Genomic DNA, 9,113 nt, shown 5'->3' with positions numbered 1-9,113 from the left:
CCCATAGTTTTCCTCTGAATTAGGCTCACTATGAAAGGGACACCAGTATCAGTACCCCGGAGTGCGTGCAAATGTCTGGCCCCATAGTTTTCCTCTGAATTAGGCTCACTATGAAAGGGACACCAGTATCAGTACCCCGGAGTGCGTGCAAATGTCTGGCCCCATAGTTTTCCTCTGAATTAGGCTCACTATGAAAGGGACACCAGTATCAGTACCCCGGAGTGCGTGCAAATGTCTGGCCCCATAGTTTTCCTCTGAATTAGGCTCACTATGAAAGGGACACCAGTATCAGTACCCCGGAGTGCGTGCAAATGTCTGGCCCCATAGTTTTCCTCTGAATTAGGCTCACTATGAAAGGGACACCAGTATCAGTACCCCGGAGTGCATGCAAATGTCTGGCCCCATAGTTTTCCTCTGAATTAGGCTCACTATGAAAGGGACACCAGTATCAGTACCCCGGAGTGCGTGCAAATGTCTGGCCCCATAGTTTTCCTCTGAATTAGGCTCACTATGAAAGGGACACCAGTATCAGTACCCCGGAGTGCGTGCAAATGTCTGGCCCCATAGTTTTCCTCTGAATTAGGCTCACTATGAAAGGGACACCAGTATCAGTACCCCGGAGTGCATGCAAATGTCTGGCCCCATAGTTTTCCTCTGAATTAGGCTCACTATGAAAGGGACACCAGTATCAGTACCCCGGAGTGCATGCAAATGTCTGGCCCCATAGTTTTCCTCTGAATTAGGCTCACTATGAAAGGGACACCAGTATCAGTACCCCCGGAGTGCGTGCAAATGTCTGGCCCCATAGTTTTCCTCTGAATTAGGCTCACTATGAAAGGGACACCAGTATCAGTACCCCGGAGTGCGTGCAAATGTCTGGCCCCATAGTTTTCCTCTGAATTAGGCTCACTATGAAAGGGACACCAGTATCAGTACCCCGGAGTGCGTGCAAATGTCTGGCCCCATAGTTTTCCTCTGAATTAGGCTCACTATGAAAGGGACACCAGTATCAGTACCCCGGAGTGCGTGCAAATGTCTGGCCCCATAGTTTTCCTCTGAATTAGGCTCACTATGAAAGGGACACCAGTATCAGTACCCCGGAGTGCGTGCAAATGTCTGGCCCCATAGTTTTCCTCTGAATTAGGCTCACTATGAAAGGGACACCAGTATCAGTACCCCGGAGTGCGTGCAAATGTCTGGCCCCATAGTTTTCCTCTGAATTAGGCTCACTATGAAAGGGACACCAGTATCAGTACCCCGGAGTGCGTGCAAATGTCTGGCCCCATAGTTTTCCTCTGAATTAGGCTCACTATGAAAGGGACACCAGTATCAGTACCCCGGAGTGCGTGCAAATGTCTGGCCCCATAGTTTTCCTCTGAATTAGGCTCACTATGAAAGGGACACCAGTATCAGTACCCCGGAGTGCGTGCAAATGTCTGGCCCCATAGTTTTCCTCTGAATTAGGCTCACTATGAAAGGGACACCAGTATCAGTACCCCGGAGTGCGTGCAAATGTCTGGCCCCATAGTTTTCCTCTGAATTAGGCTCACTATGAAAGGGACACCAGTATCAGTACCCCGGAGTGCGTGCAAATGTCTGGCCCCATAGTTTTCCTCTGAATTAGGCTCACTATGAAAGGGACACCAGTATCAGTACCCCGGAGTGCGTGCAAATGTCTGGCCCCATAGTTTTCCTCTGAATTAGGCTCACTATGAAAGGGACACCAGTATCAGTACCCCGGAGTGCGTGCAAATGTCTGGCCCCATAGTTTTCCTCTGAATTAGGCTCACTATGAAAGGGACACCAGTATCAGTACCCCGGAGTGCGTGCAAATGTCTGGCCCCATAGTTTTCCTCTGAATTAGGCTCACTATGAAAGGGACACCAGTATCAGTACCCCGGAGTGCGTGCAAATGTCTGGCCCCATAGTTTTCCTCTGAATTAGGCTCACTATGAAAGGGACACCAGTATCAGTACCCCGGAGTGCGTGCAAATGTCTGGCCCCATAGTTTTCCTCTGAATTAGGCTCACTATGAAAGGGACACCAGTATCAGTACCCCGGAGTGCGTGCAAATGTCTGGCCCCATAGTTTTCCTCTGAATTAGGCTCACTATGAAAGGGACACCAGTATCAGTACCCCGGAGTGCGTGCAAATGTCTGGCCCCATAGTTTTCCTCTGAATTAGGCTCACTATGAAAGGGACACCAGTATCAGTACCCCGGAGTGCGTGCAAATGTCTGGCCCCATAGTTTTCCTCTGAATTAGGCTCACTATGAAAGGGACACCAGTATCAGTACCCCGGAGTGCGTGCAAATGTCTGGCCCCATAGTTTTCCTCTGAATTAGGCTCACTATGAAAGGGACACCAGTATCAGTACCCCGGAGTGCGTGCAAATGTCTGGCCCCATAGTTTTCCTCTGAATTAGGCTCACTATGAAAGGGACACCAGTATCAGTACCCCGGAGTGCGTGCAAATGTCTGGCCCCATAGTTTTCCTCTGAATTAGGCTCACTATGAAAGGGACACCAGTATCAGTACCCCGGAGTGCGTGCAAATGTCTGGCCCCATAGTTTTCCTCTGAATTAGGCTCACTATGAAAGGGACACCAGTATCAGTACCCCGGAGTGCGTGCAAATGTCTGGCCCCATAGTTTTCCTCTGAATTAGGCTCACTATGAAAGGGACACCAGTATCAGTACCCCGGAGTGCGTGCAAATGTCTGGCCCCATAGTTTTCCTCTGAATTAGGCTCACTATGAAAGGGACACCAGTATCAGTACCCCGGAGTGCGTGCAAATGTCTGGCCCCATAGTTTTCCTCTGAATTAGGCTCACTATGAAAGGGACACCAGTATCAGTACCCCGGAGTGCGTGCAAATGTCTGGCCCCATAGTTTTCCTCTGAATTAGGCTCACTATGAAAGGGACACCAGTATCAGTACCCCGGAGTGCATGCAAATGTCTGGCCCCATAGTTTTCCTCTGAATTAGGCTCACTATGAAAGGGACACCAGTATCAGTACCCCGGAGTGCGTGCAAATGTCTGGCCCCATAGTTTTCCTCTGAATTAGGCTCACTATGAAAGGGACACCAGTATCAGTACCCCGGAGTGCGTGCAAATGTCTGGCCCCATAGTTTTCCTCTGAATTAGGCTCACTATGAAAGACCGAGAACCCTTGCTGTCGTTCAGTCGCTAGGTCGTGTCCGACTCTTTGTGACCCATGAGCTGCAGCACGCCAGGCCTCCCTGCCCATCACCAACTCCTGGAGTTCACTCAAACTCGTATCCATCGAGTCAGTGATGCCATCCAGCCATCTCTTCCTCTGTTGCTCCCTTCTCCTCCCACCTTCAATCTTTCCCCAAAATCAGGGTCTTTTCCAGTGAGTCGGTTCCTTGCATCAGGTGGCCAAAGTATTGGAGCTTCAGTGTCAATCAGCTCTTCCAAAGAATATTCAGGGTTGCTTTCCTTTAGGATTGACTGGTTTAATCTCCTTGCTACCCAAGGGATGCTCAAGAGTCTTCCCCAGCACCCCAGTTCAAAAACAATTCTTCAGAGCTCAGCCTTCTTTATGGTCCAACTCTCACATCTATACGTGACTACTGAGAACCTTAGGTAGCAGTTAAGAACATGGGTTTTGGACTCAGATATACGGACTAACTCTGAGCTCTAACTCTACCGCCTACTGACTGTGCACCTTGGGCAGAGTCGTCAGCCTCGCTGGGTCTTAGTTCCCTCGCCTGTACAAAGGGAGTGCACGACAGTCAGAGGACATGGAGCTCATGTGGTTGTTATAAGGGTGAAATGAAATAACACATATTTAGCAATAATTGGCATATAGGATAGGAAATATTCACTGTGATAACTCTTCAAAAAGTCTTAGGACCCTGTGAAAAATGATAAACTTACATCACAACCAGTGTGAGGGTCTCTGCTTGTGTTTTCTATCGATACAAGTTTTGAAAAGTCTACAGATCAGCAACTAGACCTGACGGTGTTTATTATGAGCCGTGAGGTTGCCACCAGGACTCTCCTCTGAGCCTCGACAACGGGACAGCCAGGAGGGGGCAGCAAAAGAGAGCCAGAGACGAACTCTGTAGCCATTAGAATCTCGGTGCTTACAAGTCAGGGGCATTTACTTGGCATGTCCAGGCTGGTACTAATTTCGAAAGATACTAAGTCCGGTATGTGCAGTCTAGCATCTGATAGCATCAGCAATTGCAATCAGCATATTGATCACATGCTGAGTGAGTGTATATTAGCCCTGCGGGTGCTGGCTGTCTATCTGACTCCTGGTTTTCATAGATTATTTACTTTAGGCAGTCACACAAGCATGGCTTTATTGTAGAAAACAACAAACTTAATTGCAATGTAGATATTAGGAGATAGTATAAACCAAGGGCTGGCAAATATTTTGGTATAGCCCGTGAGTTAAGAACGGTTTTCGTAGTTTTCGGTTCAGTTCAGTTCAGTCACTCAGTCATGTCCCATGACTCTTTGCAACCCCATGGACTGCAGCTCGCCAGGCCTCCCTGTCCATCACCAACTCCCGGGGTCCACTCAAACTCATGTCCTTTGACTCGCTGATGCCATCCAACCATCTCATCCTGTGTCACCCCCTTCTCCTGTTGCCTTCAGTCTTTCCCAACATCTCCCAACGTTTATATTTTTAAACGTTGTTAAAAAGAAGGAGGGGGAGGGGAAATAATAACAAAGTGATAGTTAATTTTATGCATCAACTTGGCGCACAGTACCGAGACAGTGGGTTAGACATTATTTCTGGGTGTGCCTGTGAGGGCGTTTCCAGATGAGATTAGTGTTTGAACTGACAGAGTGAAGCAGGCTGCCTTCCCCAGTGTGAAAGAGCATCGCCCAATCCCCTGACGGCCTGAACAGAGCAGACAGGCAGAGGCAGGCAGGCTCTGCTCTCTGCCCGGCTGCCTGAGCTGGGGCTGCGGCCTTCTCCTGGCCTCTGGCGAGGACCTACCCATCAGTGTTCCTGGTTCTCAAGCCTGCAGACGGGCTGGAACCACACCACCAGCTTTGCTGGCCCTCCGGCTAACTGATAGCAGACTGGTGCTGCTCCGCCCCATAATCCCACAAGGCAATTCCACGTGTCGCCCCATAATCCCACAAGGCAATTCCACGTGTCGCCCCCATAATCCCACAAGGCAATTCCACGTGTGGCCCCCATAATCCCACAAGGCAATTCCACGTGTCAAAGCGTGTGCTTTTCCCCCGTGGAGAAGGAAATGGCAGCCTGCTCCAGTGTTCTTGCCTGGAGAATCCCATGGACAGAGAAGTCGGGCAGGCTCCAGTCCATGGGGTCGCAAGAGTCGGACACTGCTGAGCGACTAAACCACCACATGCACGTGTACAGATATCCCGTTGGCTGTGTTTCTCTGGAGAACCACGACTAATGCAGAGACGGATGTGGTGCCCAAAGCCCACGGTATTCACTGTCATCCTGTACATAAAAGTCTGCTGAGCCCTCATCCAGCCTACTCAGGAGCTGGCTCCTCAGCACCTGGTCTGAACATAATTCAAAACCATGGTCCATCAAAATGCAAGTCCTCACATGTTGCTGACGTGTTCCCAAGTTAGCAGAAGTCACCGATCTACTACTTACTTAGTCAGGAGACTAAGCTTATCAGCGTCAAAGAAACCCTCAGGACCAAAACAAAACAAGGACAACACAGCCCAGGAAAGTGACAGGCTAGTCTGACTTACGAATACAGATGCCAGAACCCCAAACAGAGCATCAGCAAACTGAATCCAGCAGTGTGCCTAAGTAGTTAATATGTCATGACCGAGTTAGAGTTATGCCAGGAGCGTAAGGCTGGTTTAGTATTAGAAAAGTGGTTAATAGAATTCATCATATTACCCGATTGAAGGCAAAACACTTAATACCTCAATAAAATTAGGAAAAAATAGTATTTATCATCCATTAAAAATTTTAAGAACTCAGTTACTTTAAACTAGAACTTGATAAAGAACATCTAGCAAGACAAGACAAGAAGGACAAGAAACTTACATCATACCTAACGGTGAAATGTTGAAAGCACTCCCTTTAAGAGCTGAGACAAGACTCTAGAGGTCCCATTAACACTACATTATACCAGCCTGTGTAGCAAAACAAGAAAAAGCAAGCAAATGAAAATGTGTAAGGATTGGACAGGAAGGGAAAAAACTTGCAGATCATGTGATTGTAAGCATGGAAAACCCAACATTATTTGGAAATAAAATTATTAAAATTAGAGAATTCAAGAAATTTTCTAGGTATTAATACAAAAACCACTGTGAAAAGTAAATTGTATTTCTATTCACCAGTAACTGCTAAAAACATAATTTTAAAAGATAACCCCTATAATAGCATGCTTGTGCTGTGCTTAGTCGCTCAGTCGTGTCCAACTCTGTGTGACCCATGGACTGTAGCCCGCCAGGCTCCTCTGTCCATGGGGATTCTCCAGGCAAGAATACTGGAGTGGGTTGCCATCCCCTCCTCCAGAAGATCTTCCTAATGAACTTGTGTCTCCTGAATCTCAGGCGGATTCTTCCTTACCCAGGGATTGACCCCAGGTCTCCCCGCATTGGAGACAGATTCTTTACCGTCTGAGCCACCAAGGAAGCCCAAGAATACTGGAGTGGATAGCCCATCCCTTCTCCAAGGGAACTTTCTTACCCAGGGATCAAACTGGGGTCCCCTGCATTGTAGGCAGATTCTTTACCAGCTGAGCTACCAGGGAAGCCCATAATAGCATGAACAAATATCAGATATCCAGCAGTAATCCAACCAAACGTGTGAAAGCCTTTTCTAGAGAAAAACTTTACTGCAGGTTTTTAAAAAAAGATAAACAAATGTTCATGACAGGAAGATTTGATCCTGTGAATACATCATTTCTCTCCAAACTGAAGTATATATTCTAGGCAATTCCAATCAGACTCCTAACAAGATTTTTTAAAAGGAACTCAACAAGCTGATTATTTGGAAGAGCAAAGATCCAAGAAACGCCAAGTCACATTTAAAGAAGAACAACAGACACACGCACATGTGTGCGTGTGTGTGTGTGTGTGTGTGTGTGTCAGGGGACATTTCCTTCACCAGATATCAAAACATATTCTATTACCATAGTAACTAAGATTGGACAAACTCCCCAAACCCAACAACAACAAAAAACAAAAAGTCCAATTAGAAAATGGGCAAATGACTTGAATGGACATTTCCTCAAAGAAGATACACAAATGGTCGGTAAGTACATGAAAAGATACCCAATATCACTGATCACTACAGCAATGCAAATAAAACCACAGTGAGACAACACTTCATACCTAGTAGGATGGCTATTTTTTTTTTAAAGGAAAAATAAAACACCAGATATATAACAAGCATTGACAAAGACATGGAGAAACTGGAACCTATGTTCCTTGCTGGTGGGAATGTAAAATGGTGTAACTTCTGTTAAAATAGTATAAAAGTTTCTCAAAAAATCAGACATTGAACTACTGAACATATACCCCAAAAGAATGAAAAGCAGAAACTCAAACAGATATTTGTGGATGCATGTTTACAGCAGCTTTATCCACAATAGCCAAAAGGTGGAAGCAAACCAAACGTCTGTCAATTGATGTTGTCGTTCAGTCCCTAAGTGGTGTCCAACTCTGCAACCCCTTGGTCTGCAGCACCCCAGGCTTGCCTGTCCTTCACCATCTCCCACAGCTCACTCAAACTCACGTCCATTGAGTCAGTGATGCCATCCAACCATCTCATCCTCTGTCGTCCCCTTCTCCTCCTGCCTTCAATCTTTCCCAGCATCAGGGTCTTTTTCTAAGAGTCAGCTCGTCTCATCAGGTGGCCAAAGTATTGGAGCTTCAGCTTCAGCATCAGTCCTTCCAAAGAATATTCAGGATTGACTTATTTTAGGATTGATTGACTTGATCTTGCAGTCCAAGGGACTCCCAAGAGTCTTCTCCAGCACAATTTGAAAGCATCAATTCTTCGGCGCTCAGCCTTCTTTATGATCCACCTCTCACATCCATCAGATCAGATCAGTCGCTCAGTCATGTCCGACTCTTTGCGACCCCATGAACCGCAGCATGCCAGGCCTCTCTGTCCATCACCATCTCCTGGAGTTCACTCAGACTCATGTCCATCGAGTCAGTGATGCCACCCAGCCATCTCATCCTCTGTCGTCCCCTTCTCCTCTTGCCCCCAATCCCTCCCAGCATCAGAGTCTTTTCCAATGAGTCAACTCTTCGCATGAGGTGGCCAAACTACTGGAGTTTCAGCTTTAGCATCATTCCTTCCAAAGAAATCCCAGGACTGATCTCCTTCAGAATGGACTGGCTGGATCTCCTTGCAGTCCAAGGGAGTCTCAAGAGTCTTCTCCAACACCACAGTTCAAAAGCATCAATTCTTCGGCACTCAGCCTTCTTCACAGTCCAACTCTCACATCCATACATGACCACTGGAAAAACCATAGCCTTGACTAGACAGACCTTTGTTGGCAAAGTCACGTATCTGCTTTTGAATATGCTATCTAGGTTGGTCATAACTTTCCTTCCAAGGAGTAAGCGTCTTTTAATTTCATGGCTGCAGTCACCATCTGTAGTGATTTTGGAGCCCAGAAAAATAAAGACTGACACTGTTTCCCCATCTATTTCCCATGAAGTGATGGGACCGGATGCCATGATCTTCGTTTTCTAAATGTTGAGCTTTAAGCCAACTTTTTCATTCTCCACTTTCACTTTCATCAAGAGGCTTTTTCGTTCCTCTTCACTTTCTGCCATAAGGGTGGTGTCATCTGCATATCCGAGGTTATTGATATTTCTCCCGGCAATCTTGATTCCAGCTTGAGTTTCTTCCAGCCCAGCATTTCTCATGATGTACTCTGCATAGAAGTTAAAGAAGCAGGGTGACAATATACAGCCTAGACGTACTCCTTCTCCTATTTGGAACCAGTCTGTTGTTCCATGTCCAGTTCTAACTGTTGCTTCCTGACCTGCATACAAATTTCTCAAGAGGCAGATCAGGTGGTCTGGTATTCCCATATCTTTCAGAATTTTCCACAGTTTATTGTGATCTACACAGTCAAAGGCTTTGGCATAGTCAATAAAGCAGAAAT

Source organism: Bos indicus, chromosome 10 (genome assembly GCF_029378745.1).
Source record: "Bos indicus isolate NIAB-ARS_2022 breed Sahiwal x Tharparkar chromosome 10, NIAB-ARS_B.indTharparkar_mat_pri_1.0, whole genome shotgun sequence".
In the NCBI taxonomy this organism is placed as follows: Eukaryota; Metazoa; Chordata; class Mammalia; order Artiodactyla; family Bovidae; genus Bos; species Bos indicus.
This window is presented reverse-complemented; position numbering follows the sequence as displayed.